We start from the raw sequence: 15,999 nt of genomic DNA, 5'->3' as shown, positions 1-15,999 counted from the left end.
CTCCCTCATGTTTCCCTACAAACCAATCAGAGATGTAAGATACTACTCTGTTGTCCCTAAAGTTGATGATAACTATATCACCCTCTATATCCTTTGGGCGAACCCCCACCCATTGACATCTTCTGACCGTGACTATGTCCCCATTGAGATGCGCGGGAAGGGGTCTATTAGTCTTTAGCCAAAAGATGACTTTATTTTTTAAACTATCAATGTTTTCCCGATCCCCTTCCGAGACAGGTGGCACCCCCGTCATTACAATAACAAAGTTCATAGAGTCCGGCGGCAAGTCCACATTATGCCTCTTTAATGGGGGATTGTGGGAATTACCAATAAAGGGGGCCGGTGTACCCTCCCCTTTCTTTGTCTGTTTCACAGTTCCCTGTGGCGGGAGTTTACTAACAACTGCCCTGGGGTTCGCATTGGCCGTGCTGGCTAGTCTTGGAGGTTTAACAGCCACAGCCGACACTTTAATTGGAATAGTGGCTGCATTGGTTGCACTATTAGGGGGTTTACTGGTATTAGTATTTATAGTACCTGTCACGGGTTTAGCAGTTTGGGTGTTGATGGGAACACCCTTACCCTTAACAGAGGTGGAAGGCTGTATTAGCTCAGGGGACACCAATAGGCAATCCAATTTTTCACTCACAACCCTAACCCGCTCTAGCAAAGGTAACATGTAAGACTTAATGAGCTTCTCTATGAAGACACGAGACGCCTCACTGAGTCCTTCAAGAGCTAGGTCCGGAATAGGCGGGATTTGTATTTCTGGTGTCAATGAATCTACATGATGAGGGATTAGTTGTTCTGGGATAACAGTTGGTGGGGGGGTTATTACAGTACGGCGGTTTTGGCCTTTCCTTTTTACCCCACCCTTTCTCCTTCTTTTCCTCGGTGGGGAACATACCACCCTCTTAGCATCAACAGGCCCAATAACAGCATCGCCCACACCCTTCAGTGGTGAGTTCTCACTAGGTTCAATACAGACCAGTGAAGGGTTGGGGAACGTGGGACAGGGCCCCTCATCCCTAGGTTGGCTATCTAGAATATTTACATCCACAAAACTCGAGTGATCAATAGGAATACAGAGTAGCTGATCACCACAGGTTGCACTGACACATGGCGGCGAAATAGTAGGAAACCTAAATATGCTAGGAGTTTGGTTAATATCTGTACCATCATCCTCAATCGAGCTCAGCCCTCGGACATCCGTGGCCTGAGTAAGATTTGAGTCTGATGCGAGGGGCAATTGGCTTCTCTTCAGTTGCTCAATTGAGCGTCGTCGCACCGCTCTTCTTTCCGCAAGGAGGAGATCCCTATCTACATCCTTAGTTGTTTTTTTAAAAAATTTGTCAAGAGGGCCAAGTGGAAAACTACCCACACCAGGGGGGGCTGAGTGACTCATATCAAACAGTGGAATAAACAAGAGTAGAAAGAGAATATAATAACTACCCCTTTTTGATACCTTGCTACAGAGCTAGCAGCGGCAAGGCGGTGGGCAACTATAAAATAAATAATTAAAATGACATACAATTTTACATACAAATGACAATCCCGTGGCCCAGCCCGGCCTCCAGCGGCCCCGGACGGCCACAGACGGTCCCGCCCTTGTCCCGGGCTTCTCCCGCACGCTCTCCCGCGCTGCGGGAGTACTGGTGGCTATTATAGAGTGTGCACACAATAGGTGGAAGAGTAGGAGGGGTCGGGGAGAGCGGCCCAGGTGTTGCTGCTCCGGGCTGGCGGGCGCTCCTGGGAGTTGCAGTCCCTGATGAGCACTCGCTCTCGCTCGCAGCCCCGTAAAAACACTTCCCTCTGCTTCCCTTCACGAAGCTGCAGTCAAGAACACCACACGCTGCGGGACCCGCGGAGCGGGTTCCGCGAGTAGTAGGTCTGCTGGCAGGTCAATCCCAAACGGGTAATAAAAGGTTCTGTGGGTAGTACTGACAAGACCTGAGACACCGTATATACGTGGAATCGATAAAGTGTCACCTCCACACGTTCATACTAACAGATTCCGTGCAAATTATCATACACGCTGCACCATGTACCTAAAACCAGCGCATTGTGTAATCATCCGTGTATACCAAATTCTACAGGAAAGATGGTTTGAAAGAGAAAACGGGAAAACCTCCAAAGGGACCATAACCCAAAAGTGAACCACATTAATGCACGTAATTTACCTTAGAAATAAGGGACAGGATGGTAAAGGTTCAAATAATTGTTGGAAGAACGTGTTGGCTGATAACTGCGGGAGAAACAATCATACAGATTCTATCACGACACATCCTATCCAAAAGAAAACTCTGTTAAAGGACAACGGTCTGCTGAGGTGGCAACCTGGGTCATACATGAGGGGCAAGCAGTTGCGGGCTCACCTGTCTAAAAAGTTAAAGTCATGGAGCACGGATGAACAAAGCAGCAAACATCTCGCTCCGTCAGAGGGATGCAGAGACTAGCGTCTCCGCTGGGGGCTAGTCAACCTGGAAAAAGGACTTAGTATCATTATCAATGTACGACAGTTCGTTTGGAGCGGTAAGCGATTTGACAGCCATAAGAGGTCACCCAATGCTATGAGTAATAAAACAGCTCACCTGTCAATATTGTTAGGAAAAACAGGAAAAAACAACAGCACGACCTCGCTAGCGTCTATCGTGGGTGTTGGATTACCTAGGAGGAGAGAGCAGCCTTAGTAGAAATACCTTACGTAAAAAGCGTCCGCTAAAGAGGCTAAAATGGGGGGTGCACCGGTCCCTGCTAAAACATCATGACTCACCTATCGAATCAATTTCAAAACCGGCCAACTCTGGGTCACTCTGCAGAATTTCCCGTTAGATGACAGCAAATGCAAACTACTGGCCTCGAGGCTCACTCAACTAGGAAGCGACGTGCCGGGGGCGTGGCCAAACACGAGCAGAAACGTGAAAAAAGACTACACTGTTGTTTGGTTGCTAGGGAACCCACTTTGTCTAATGGAGAAAAGACTGGGTATATTACGTTCTAAATCATGATTATTATTGAGGATTCGTTCATAACATTGGGGCATTGCTTTAGATTTGTTTTCTGTTTTTTCATTCATGCAACGTATTGTTCTTATTATTTCTCATAATTCCTTTCCCTTCTCCCAGTCTGGGACCCTTCTATCTATTTCTGCCCACTGTGCCACTCGTTTTTCCCTCGGTTTTTTTGTGCCCTTCTGCCCTCTGTTCCACTCATTTTTCCCTCGTTTTTTGTGCCATTCTGCCCCCTGTTCCACTTGTTTTTTGTGCCCTTCTGCCCTCTGTTCCACTCATTTTTTGTGCCTTTCTGCCCTCTGTTCCACTCGTTTTTTGTGCCTTTCTGCCCTCTGTTGCACTCGATTTTCCCTCGTTTTTGGTGCCCTTCTGCCCTATGTTCCACTCGTTTTTCCCCTCGTTTTTGTGCCTTTCTGCCATTTGTTCCACTCGTTTTTTGTGCCTTTCAGCCCTCTGTTCCACTTCGTTTTCCCCTTGTTTTTTTGTGTCCCTTTTGCCTTCTGTTCCGCTTGTTTCCACAGCCGCTGTGCCCCCTGCGGCCCTGCCACCCTGACTGCCCACTGCCCATTCGCTGCCCCCGCCTCCTGATTGTATTGTTGTGGTCTTGCCGCCCCTGCGCCAACATTCACAGCTCTTGTGTGCTGTGAGGACGCATGGGCATTTTATTTTTCACTACGACGACAGGCAGTTGAGTCCTGCGGACCCCCTGGGAATGTCTCACAGACCCCTGGGGGTCCGCGGACCACAGTTTGGGAAACGGTGTGCTAGCCCGTTTCTCTTTTTATCTTGCTCCCTAGTCTCCCGATCTATTTTAAATTTCTTCCTGATCCTTTCTAAATCTTTCGTTTTCCTTTAGCTTTTCCTGATCTAACCTGTCTTCTCTTTCTAGAGGTGGTAAACAGGACTTGCAAAATTAAAAGTGCTGCTTTTGCCCTTCTAAGTAAATCTCTTCCCCTTGACAGGGCCTCAGTGGGGACACCCCCGATTATTTTTTATTTTATTAAATACACTATTTTTGCTGTTGAGGTCACAAACCCCCAGGCTACGTTTGCAGCCCTCGGTGTGACCCTGAAATCCACGAACCCTAACTGAAATCTTCATTGCCAGGGGCCTGCAAGCATATGGCTTGATTCGTGGGACTGCATTGGCTTTTCTCCAGGCTTTTCTCGTAGTTTGCAGACCAAGAACCATAATTCCTAAAACAAATTAAAAAATAATTAGAGCCTGGCCAAGTGGGTTAGCCATCAGCAGCGGTTTGGGAACAGGTCTTGGATGTAAGACCGGACTGTGGGCACCCCCCCCCCCGCCCCACCCCCCGGGCACAAATTAAGGTGTGTCACATTAATGGTGAGATCATGAGCGTTGCATTTTGGTGTGCGAATAATGGTTTGCATGGCTGTGTGTAAGCTATGATTTTTATAGTTTTTTCTGTCGTAATTCATAACCATAACAGTACTTTAATGGTGTTTTTCTCAATGAATCTCAGAGGGATTATTTTTATCTACCGTTGGTGTTATAACCAAAGTTAACCATAACTTACTTTCATGTTTGCTTTTTAGCACCCTTAATAGGTTTAAACCCCCACTCCACTGTGAATTAAAACACGAGGACTAAGGTTGAATGGTTTGTAAATGTCATTAAAACCCCCAAGTCGCCAATATAGGACCATATACATGGTACTGGGTGTGTTCGTTTTAATTGCATGCTTTTTAGGGCAAGTGGCTTGAAAATGTTTTTTTCATAAGAGGAAATGTTTATTAAAAACTGCACTACGTTGTTTTTTTTTACCGTAAAATATAGATGAGGAAGTACTTAATTATATAATTACAAATCTAGAACTTTAGAAAAAAACAAACTTTGATGAAAAATGCATTTGGTCTGTAAAAGGAAGAGATAGCTGAAGTTGATCTCTGCAAGTCGCAGCTAACAATGGGCCGGAGTTAGAGTGATCAGGTTTAGTTTACCTTTCATGAATAGAAAGTTGATAAAATAGCGGACAACTGTAATAGTATGTCCGTTGGTTTAGGGCTGGAATTGTGATGATAAAACCCCTATTTTACAGAAACCTGTGATCTTTTTTCCATATTTCACAGGGGGCTGTGCAATATTTTCTATATTTTACAGGTGCCTGTGAAGTATTGTTTTAATACTACTGCATTGTGTGCAAAAAAGGAACTGAGCCATAAAGTAATTATAAAATGAAACTAAGCTTCGAATGGAAAACGGAACCATTCTCGTTAAAGGGAAGCGTATGACATGATTGTGACATCACGTCGTGTGACAAAGTTACATCATTGCAGATTGTCTATGTCAATTACTCATTTAACGATTGTACTGTCTGCTTACGAATTCAATGGAAGACTGATAATGTCACTGGAAGCTGGATGCTAAGAACTTTAAAAAAGAAATGAGTGATGTATGCATGATTGATAGGCCTGGGGATGGGTAGTCAGTCGTGGCTGTTTTCCATGGGGCATTGGGGTTACAGGCCATGAGGTTCGGCAGACTGCGCACAGCATTTGGCTCTCATGGAACTGCGCCCATGGCCTTGGGTTTGCCCCACCAATAATTTGGTGAACCTGGCTCCCATGAGTGCTACTTACTTTATGGGCTAGGGTTTTGCTTTTAAAGTGACCAATTTAGTTATATCCATTACGAGGTGAAGATAGAAATAATTTTGAGCTTTAACATGAAAAGGGAGGTTGAGGCTTAATGATATATTTAGACACTAGGAAGTTAGTTTATGCATGAAGCGACCTCAATGGAGAAGTAGTGGAGATAAAAACTGTAAACAAACGTAAAAAAAAAAAAACGCACCGGTATAAATCAGCAACTGTCGGCAGGTGTAAAGCTTAATAGAGAGGTAGAGCCGGCCTGGCTCCTATCAGATTAAAATGGGATGGGAAAGGGACTGAGAAGATGGACCAAAAAGTTATTTGTGTCCGACCAGGTGACATTCCTCGAACAGCCTTGGCAAGAGGCCAACCATTGAGTCTTGATGAAATAGAAAGCCCTTCGCAGCTGATACAATGGATGCCGCCGACCTTCACCCGGCTGGAAAGGGTTAACGCTCCCGCCTTTCCCTGATCCCCGCGCTCAGGCAATCAGCTATTCTGGGCAGTATTGTGATGGGAGTTGTCATGGCGTTCCTATCTCCCTGGATCTCCCTGTAGCCTCTCACTGACAGGTTCAAGTGGCTTCTCTCTCTCAATCTCCAAATCTCCGGCAATATTTGGAGCCAGTGAGTCACAGATACAGAAATATTTCAAGTGCCGCGGTTCTCCTCAGAGGGTAGCAGGGCGTCGATGTGAGGCAGGGCGTCACATCTGCGCCGGGGGACTACCTGATGCTGTCAGCGCGGTGCTGGGGCCGCGCGGAGCTGTGAATGACACCCTGCCAGGGATGATATTTCAGGACGCCACAGAGAGAAAGATGATGCAACTCCAGGGTGACTTTGTTCCCTCCCTGTCAAAGAGCAGCAGTCCCGAGAGAGAGAGAGCGCGCGAGTCCTGAGAGAGAGAGCGCGCGCATTTTTACTTCTGCCAGTCAAAGGCTAAAGCTGCCAGCCCGTGACTGGTCACCCTAAGCCTGTCTCTGTGCAGACATATATACCGACGTGACTGGCCGTTGGAACCCAGCAAGGCCTCTGTGGCCACATGGTTCTGTAAAGTAATGCTTAAAGGTTACTTAAAGGCAGTGCTTTAAAATGGGCCAGTACTGTCCGGTACGGAGTACCGGCACTCTTTTATTTTGAGAGGGAGAGTACGGGAACTTTTCAGGAGAGACATAATACTTTTAATTGGAGAGTACGGGTACTTCTCAGAAAGAAGCAGGGACTCTGACACATAGTGCCAATACGGCAACACTCATCATCCCCCCCCATACACCTAGAGAAATACCAGACAAGACACCTTCTTTGTGGAGAAAACTGCTGCAGGTTTATTAGCATTGCAAATATGCCAAGATTGGTGAGTTAACTTACGGGTGATCCCAGTGCAGGCAGCCCCACGCCGTCTGCCACCTGATGAGCCAAATTACACCGTGGCCAATCCAATCGGTGTTTGTCAGATTTGGGGGAGGGGCGATCCCTCCCCCCCCCCCCCCCCTGGACCGGGCACTTCTCAGAAAGAAGCAGGGACTCTCCCACAGAGTACCTGCACTTCTATTTTTCCATTTCAAGCACTGCTTAATGGTGATAGCTCAATGTATTTCACATGTCCAATTATGTAAAATGTTAATCGAGGTTCATTGAATCTGTGTGGTGCTCTGAAACCTAACTCGGCTTGGACTGCAAAAGTTGTTTAAATGGAAAGAAATAAGTGCAGGTACTCACCAAATGGACCTGTGGGCAAGGGGTGGAACAAGGGGTGGAGTTCGGGGCGGTTCAGGAAATCTGCATGCATTGTAACAATGTTGAGAAATGGACAAATAGAATCATCTCAGCAATTCTATTAGGTAATACATATGACTGACACCCTGTGTTCAAGACACACAAAAACAACATCTGGGATTGATGGGGCTATCAACTCTAACTGAAGCATTCAGAAAGCAATTTGGCACTGCCAGAACAATGCTGGAAGTTGAGAGAGTCATCAAATTCCTACATTAAATAAATTGCAACGTCCTAATAAATGTGCACTACTGCATGTGTCTTTGTTGCCAATTTCTTTAGGGCACAGTTTAAAAAAAAGAATACGATTCTGTTCTCAATCACAGGTTTTTGAATCGACGTCAGGACTCGAACCTTGTTCTACAGTTCTAAAGTTGGCCGCTCTTGACTTTATGTCACATCTCCTTTTCTGCCGCTACACTGTTGCCTCTCTGGTAACTTGTGCTACAGTGTGGTGCTCAAGGGATATTAACTGACACTGTTTCAATTAATGCACGTTTTACATTGTACAAATCACATATAACTGGTAAACCAAGGTTGTTCTTGCAGTATAACCCTTAGACACATTGCAGACAAAACACACAAACCGCATGTAGCTTTCATTCTTGTTAAGAAAGAGTGTCACTTTGCAAAAAATGCCGCGGCTGTGCCAGTGGCTGCCGCAGGACTAGCTTCCTGCAGTTTAGCAGAAGGTGAAGGCATTCTTGGTCTTCCTGCTCCCCACTGGGGTTCCATTGAGAGTCCTGGAGCTGTGCGGTGGTTGGTCTGGTCCCCCAGACAGCGGACGAGAACTGGATTAAGAGCTCTCAGGCGGCACAGGAAGGCACACAGGCAGTCTGACTGAACAGCAGAGAAAGACTCAGACAGCCATAGATTGTGCCTGTGACAGCCTGCACATTTCACCTTGTTGAACCTAATTAGACAACTGGAAGTATAAGTTGGCTGGTGCTGTGCAACCGGAATCTTGGAGAAGGTGCTGCAGAACGGTTGTGTTATGTATACTGCTCTCTACATGGTTTATCATCGGGTTGGGGGTGGTTTGACTAAAGGTTGCTGAGTGCCAATGCTGGCCACTGTGAGTACCAGTACTCTCCTTTGTCCAAGAAGTCCCGGTACTCAAGGGAATAAAAGTACTCAGTACCGGTGAGTACCGGCCCATTTAAAGCATTGCACTGCACTCCTAAAATGATAGTAGGGATGTAACAAAGGGATGGAGGAAAGGAGAAAGGATGAGGAGGCGGCGGGGGTAGGAAGGAGGGAATAAATATACAGTCAGACCTGAACAGGTAAGCAGCAGCAAGCATGAATTAATAAATGCAAGAATGCTCCTGGTTTCTTTGGTCAGGTGGCTTCCTAAAAGTAATCTGCAAAATAATATACAGACTGAATATACAGACATGCTCGGTTGCCATTTTATGGGAGCAGCCATTCATAGAACACTGAGTAATCCTACTTTCTTGCCTTTAGCACCACCCTAGGATGCATCATTAAAGCAGTGTTTGTTTAATTACTATACTTCAACCATGTTTCAAAATATTTGTGGATTTATTAAACTGTCCTCGATATAATTCAGGACTGAAGTGAGACACACATTTGATCCCCTCATGGTGGGATAGACTAGAAACGAATAAAATGACAGGTACACCCAAAATCCTACACCTTTGTTACTATTCATTGCACTGTCAACATTTTTCAAGGAAGCCATCAAAATACAGACTTGCTCTGGAATTGCAAACATCCCAGACTATCTCTGCAAACACTTCAAGAAAGCAAACTGGACGGAATAATCAACTTCCCTCGTTACTAAGACATTAAAAGGATATTACAAGAATTTGATTGGCAAAAACACCCACCTAATCACAACACATTGACATCATCTGTTGTATTTGATCTAATATAGAATTACATACACCATCCACTCGCCAGTTTCGGAATAAATGGAAAGAAAATTGGAATCACAGATCTTAATCAACTTCTACAGGTGAGCTCCTTCCAATTGGAAGGGATTAAACAACTTAATCTCCAGTTACTGCATTAATAAATTGTCAGACTTAAGTTTCTTATTCTAAGATTAATGATTAAAGAGAAGTTCACAACAGGAACCACATACAAATTTAAATTAATTAAGTAGCCAATACCTCTGAGCTCAGCTAACTCTACACGAATATGTTAACAGGAAAGATGGCAACCGCACCGAGAATACTATTACACATGGAAAAAAGCTCAATCTTACATTAAATCAATCAAGAATTTATAATTAATCAAGAGTTTATAAAGCACAGCAAATCACCTGTGAGTTTCTCAAGGCGCTGGAGTTGCTAGCTGATTCATGGTGATCTGTTCATTCGAACAGCTAGGTCTTGAGTCCTTTCCTGAATTGTCGGAGTGCTGAGGGTGTCCTGATGTGCAGGGGGAGGTAGTTCCAAAAGTTGTCTCCCCGGTGTGAGAAGGAGCGTCCTCCACTGCTGCCATGGCAGATCCGGTGGGTGTCTACGAGGAAGAGGGAGGTGGATGAGAGGTGTCTAGTCGGTTGGTGGAAGGTCATGGATTTGTTAAAGTATGCTGGTCCTTCGTTGTGCAGGGCTTTGTATGCATGGGTCAGAATCTTGAACTGGCATCTCTTCTGGATCAGGAGCCACTGTTGCTTTTTTTGATGTAGAGTGTGATGTGGGTCCGTCTGGGGAGGTTGAGTATGAGTCTTGCTGCTGAGTTTTGTATTGTCTATAGTCTCATCATGAGGTGTGTGGTGATTCCTACAGAGTGTTTTCCCGTAGTGCAGCCTGCTGGTGACAAGGGCCTGCGTTACGGTTCTTCTGGTGTTGGCTGGAAGCCACCTGAAAATCTGGCAGAGCATGCATAGGGTGTGGAAGCAGGCGAATGAGACAAATGTATCTCAAAATTTGTTAAAGAGCCATAACCTCCTTAAGACCCGCCTCTTTTATCCAAACCATTTTCTTTATTCTTCACAGAAAGATATCTTCAGAAAGATATCACAAGGCAAGCCTGCAAGAAGAAGATAAATGTTGGAAGTGCCAGGAAAAAGGACCTACAAAATAGACTATTCTCTTTTGTATCGAATTACAACAGTATTGGCACAGTGTTTCTGCAAAAATACAGGATAGAATCGACCCGCAGTATGACAACTCAGCTAATATCCTTCTTTGAACATTGGAAAACATAACATCTATAAATGGGCATCAAATCAAACTCTGTAATACCCTGTTGATTTTTGGACTACAGAGAATAACAGGCACATGGGAATCCGCCAATCCACCAGGCATGATCAGTGGTGGAACAAAGGCTCAGTTTAAAAATACCACTCCCACACCAGTGAAAGTCAGATGGAACTTATCCAAGGTCAACACTTGTAGACTTTCTCAACAGAAAACCATCGAGACTTATGAAAGATGGTTCCAGAGTGGTACTTGACAAGCCGCCATACAGTATGCAACAAATGAACGTGTGCTGCATAACAAACCCATCAGACCATAATATCCTTCTGCTTTCCACAGCCTTGGCTTCTGTACCTCAAACATGGATTCATCACTGATAAAACCCCAACTCAACCACTGTTATTCCCATATTCCCCTTCATCCCTTTGTGGACCCGTCCACTCATAGTTCTTGCATACATATACTATTAGTATGTGATGGCAAATTGTTATCTAACGCTTAAACTAAGCAGCACCATGAAACTAAAGAAGAGAAATAGTAAATAATCCTGCTGGTTTGCATGGGGTGAAGAGATGGAGCCACCAGAGTGACCGACCCTTCCCCTGTTCACGCTGTTGTGTTGTGGAAAAGGGCATTCTCCGGAGAAGCCCCATTGAGCGTATCACACACAGTGCTGAAGGCACCCTCAGGGGGCATAGTTCATGATGCTGCAGGTAGTCTGGCACTCTAGGACCCTGCAGGATTAGGGGCCCACTGCACCCCAAATCATGTCTTTCTCTTACTACCCAGTTGCTGTGTTGGTGAACAATAATCCTTGTTTGCATTATTGTTCATGGCACTTTTGCACCGCCCGAAGGTGCCCTGCTACCAGTGTGGTCTCTGCATAAGCAAGTGCATTCTGGGAGGAAGTAGCACCTTTTGACGCGCTTCATGTAGGCGGAGGCAGGGGCGTAGCTACCATTGATGCAGCAGGTGCAGTGGCACCGGAGCCCCGAGGGGCCCATTGAACACTGACACTTGCTGTACTTTACTACCCCAACAGCAGTCAAGGGGCCATTTTCCTGGCCTGCACCAGGGCCCGTGGCATCCTTGCTACACTACTGCACGAAGGAATGGCCATGGGGCATCCCTCACTTAAAAATAAACGTTAAAAGCTTTAACATACACAGCGTAACCTGCAGTGTTGGGAGTAATTCCTGTCTAAAGGAGATGAAAGTCTTAATAGGTGAAGTCTGAAGAAACATCTCTGTTGGAAGTGGCTCCTGTTAAAGGAGAACGGATTTTTGGATGGCGGGAGCAGCGCTGCTGGGAGGGCTCTTTAAGCCAATGCTGACACAGCGGGATAGCGAAGACACACAGAAGGGTTCAGAAAGAATGCATTTGAAACAGCTATTTCCTGCGGAAGAATTTATTTTAGAGTTTAGAAAAGTTAATTTCCTACTTAGTAATTTGTTTCCGCCAACTCCGGGGCCTTCAGACCTTTCAGACCTTTCAGAGATTAAAAGGCCTAGTCAGCAGGTGACGTCCGAAGCTGCCCTGCAAGAGGGATCAGGCCGCCCTTGTAGTGTAAACACATAACTATACCGCAAGTTTACCTTTGCACCACACGTTTACCGTCTATCACGATAAATAGCAGGTGTCACTGTCTATTACTCAGTCGAATGGAAATCACTCTATCGACCAGCGGGGATTACCACAGATCAGTGTCAGTTGTAATAGTTTAACTCACTGCGTCATCTCACCAGCGAACTTCACTATTTATACGGTACAGAACAAACCTCAGCACGCAATGTAATAAACGATTCCTTTGACTCTCACTTCAGGTGTGTATGTTCCTCTAGTTTTTGAGGGCTGCTAATACTGAACAATCCACAGCCTTCTGGTTTTGGTGTTATTATTATCATAAGCCACAGTATAATTGTTATCAACCAGAGAGAGTTATTGACTATGTGCTTGCAGTCATTGCCACTTGAATCACATAATTTGGTGGTGTCTTCCGCATATTTTTTGATTTGTTGTATTTCTCACATAATCCATTTTCTGCAAAATCTGCAGATTTTAACAAAGTTAAAATCTGTTTCTAGCTCGAAGGGTTCAAAAGTTAACTGAAAATGCACGGCTAGTGTTAGCACGGAGTGGAAAGCCTCTATAAAGATTGACCAGTCACTTTTTTTTGTTTATTGCTGTATTTGGGTGTTAAGCTGGTACTTTAGAGGTGAAAGCTTCGCCCAAACAGTGCAACTTTGAGTAAACACACAATAATACAGTAGTCACACTGAGCCGTTTCTACCATTAGGTAAGACTAGGCAGCCGCCTAGGGCGGTAAAAGGGGGAGGGCAGCAAAAAACGAAACATTTGTGTATGCACGTAACACAGTCCCAGTGTGCAGAAGGTCCCAAACCTTCAGGACTCAGTGCCCCATTTTGTCAGGGGTAAATGAATATCTGTGTTGTACGGCAGAGGCAGGTGCCCCTCATCACAATCTGCCGGGAGTAGGGGCTGTGGTACAAAAGGGGGTGGTGATGGACGAAGCATCTGAACCAATCAAACACTCACACCCAGTCAACAGATTTGGGTTTAATCTATCACTGTTCTTTAGCCCACTCTGCCACCCCAGTTCAGACATGGCCATATGCAAATCAGTCTGACCCTGTGCCTCAATGGAACTGTCCAGCCCGAACTGCCAAGCCATGCCTTCCCTGGACCGGAAACAAGCTTCCGAGGACCGGTTTCTGGCATTTCAGCCGTCTTCAGCCCGGCTTGCTTGAATCCAGTGGCAAAGTGAGCAAGGGACTCACGTCTGAGCATACCCTGCCAACTTATGGCGAACGAAGTGGTACAAAAGGGGGTTGTGATGGACGAAGCATCTGAACCAATCAAACACTCACACCCAGTCAACACATCTGGGTTTAATCCATCACTGTTCTTTAGCCCACTCTGCCACCCCAGTTCAGACATGGCCATATGCAAATCAGTTTGACCCTGTGCCTCATGGGAACAGTCCAGCCCGAACTGCCAAGCCATGCCTTCCCTGGACCGGAAACAAGCTTCCGAAGACCGGTTTCTGGCATTTCAGCCGTCTTCAGCCCGGCTTGCTTGAATCCAGTGGCAAATGGGAGTGGGGGCTGAGCATCATTTTCTGTCACGCCACTGAACCGAGGCCAGAAAGCGAGAACAAGTGTTCCGGTGATGTGGGCTCTTTTTCTGCTGAACCCGCCTGTGCCCGTGGTCAGTGTGCCGACAGTGGGACTCGAGAAAAGTGCTGCAAATGTTCTCACATGCGTTCAGTGTGTGCTGTACCATGAGCGGCAGTCTGGTGGTCAGTAAACTGATATAAACTGACGCCCCTTCCCACCGTCACTCACATTCAAAGGTCCTCACTTGGAGTACATATGCATTTTTCCAACCTAGATGGAACGAGTGCCTAAAAACACCACTAGGCCACAGCCTTACCACACCACAGGGACTGCTGGACAAGGCCTGGCTCTTAGAAGCCACATCTCAAGTTTCACGGCCTATATTCCTGTTTCTATTCATGCCTTCCTTTACAGTCCACTGTTGATGTATCGTGACAGCAGGTGTGCCGTGAGTGCTGCCTGCTCTGTGCACTTTACAGATGTTACACTGCCCTCTGCATGTAGTGTTTGCCACTGTGAGCCTGTATTACTGTTTTCTGACCTCCGTACTCTGGGAATGCTCACTTCAGCTGTGCTTCCCCTGTTACTGTCACCTGTCCCTATGTTACATTACTGTCTCCATGGGGGCCCACCAGCTCTTCGGGATATTTAATGCGGATTGAAAACCATGCTGCAGAAACGTGTACATAATATATTGGCACAAAACTTGACGGTCTGTTTAATTAAAAAACCCAAAGATCACTTTTAAAACTACAGATCTCACATGTGGGGGCCTCGTGGTGAGCTCCTGCTTGTAACAAGCTTTTGGAGATGGTTACAGAGCATGAAAAAACTGACAAGGAGTTTTTTCCCAGGCTAAGTAAAAATACATCCATGCGGCTAAATGGAAGCGCTTGTGTCATTTGAACGGCACATTAGTATTCTGTTGCACTTTGAACAAACATTTGCAATGCACTAGGTCTCGCATTTACGCGAGTTTGAGCTATTAGCATTGTAAATGACAAAGTCTTTTTTTATATTTTGGTTTTTAAAACAGAAATAAAAGGCATCGTCATTTATAATGCCAATAGCTTAACCTTGCGTAAATGCGAGTCCTATTGCATTGCAAATGCTTGAGATCACAATGGGTCTTCCACCCTTTAAGTACCAAGAGTCCTGTGTGCCTGTGTTATTATTGTACAGCTGGTTCTGGGCCGCCCCCAAAAAGATTATCCTCGCATTGCTTAATATCTTTGTCTAAGATGAAGCTTGCTCTGTCTCGAGAATCTCGCCCCATAAACCAGCATACTATGGGTTGGTTTGATTCTGCGTGGGTCTGTGTATTTGCCGGTGTTGGGTGTGATTGGAGGTGGAAGAGGCCAGTAGCCCTACCGTTCTCCCAACTCAAGCACATGATAGCATAACTGAGTTAATGCCCCTCAGAACAGGGCAATAACTTACATAGCCGCAACAATTGACACAGATGACTTACTTTAATACGGATTTCACAGTCCAGACTAGATAGAGAGGCACCTAAGCAGGTCTCTATTACCCAACACCTGGATGACAGGGGGAGAGAGTGATGATAGTAAAAGGGAGGAGGCAGCCTTTTTCAATTCTCGTCTAGGGCGGCAAAACACCTAGAAACAGCCCTGCTTTACACCGCACAGTTTTCCCTTTTTGCCCACAAATTTAGCTCTCCCCTTCCACATAATTCTGCTGGCCCGTTTTACAGTATACAAATCTATGACCCCCGCTTTCCTGGAATGCACTTGTGGAGAAATTGGTAAAACTTCTATTAGATGGCTCTAAACTGGTGGACAATAATGAGGGCCACAGGAATTATGTGATTCTGTGTCCAATGCATTTTTTGCATGATTATGGAGTTGCTGCATTTTTCACACAATCCATGATCTGTTGAAACATTTGCAGATTAAAAAAAAAAAATAGTTTCCAGCTCAAATGGATCAAAAGTTTAAAAAAACATTGCAACACGTGTTGTTGCGCAGCCGAAGGCTCATTGCAAAGGTTGACTGTTCTCCTTTCAGTTGCATATTTCTGTATTTTGGTGTTAGACTAGAACTAATGGGGAGAAATATTTTTGAAAACTGTTAAAATATGTAAAAATGACATAAAAATGAACTGATACTGTCACAAACTGTGCAGCATTAAGCACCGTAATTTGTATTTTCCTTCCACATAATTTAGTAACCCTGCCACATAATTTGGTCATCCGTTGATGCATAATTCCAGTGGCCCTGACAATAATCCATCAGAATTAGCATTTATAACAATAGTATGACTGCAATGCT

General features: G+C 45.3%; 1 long non-coding RNA gene across 4 annotated transcripts in view; it reads right to left on the bottom strand.

The window, feature by feature from the left end:
• The window catches only part of LOC144785360 (uncharacterized), a 284,873-nt gene extending 281,978 nt beyond the window's left edge, over positions 1-2,895 (bottom strand). For 3 of the 4 annotated variants that reach the window (XR_013601840.1, XR_013601839.1, XR_013601838.1), the window contains exons 1-3: positions 2,771-2,872; positions 2,589-2,664; positions 2,373-2,477 (exon numbers count right to left, since the gene is read on the bottom strand). This is a non-coding gene — a long non-coding RNA (uncharacterized LOC144785360). Of the gene's footprint in view, positions 1-2,372; positions 2,478-2,588; positions 2,665-2,770 lie in introns of all 4 variants that reach the window. The other variant, XR_013601837.1, reaches the window with a different exon arrangement.
• Between the last annotated feature and the right edge of the window lie 13,104 nt (positions 2,896-15,999).

This window comes from Lissotriton helveticus, chromosome 10, assembly GCF_964261635.1.
Source record: "Lissotriton helveticus chromosome 10, aLisHel1.1, whole genome shotgun sequence".
NCBI classification, from domain to species: domain Eukaryota; kingdom Metazoa; phylum Chordata; class Amphibia; order Caudata; family Salamandridae; genus Lissotriton; species Lissotriton helveticus.
This window is presented reverse-complemented; position numbering and strand designations above follow the sequence as displayed.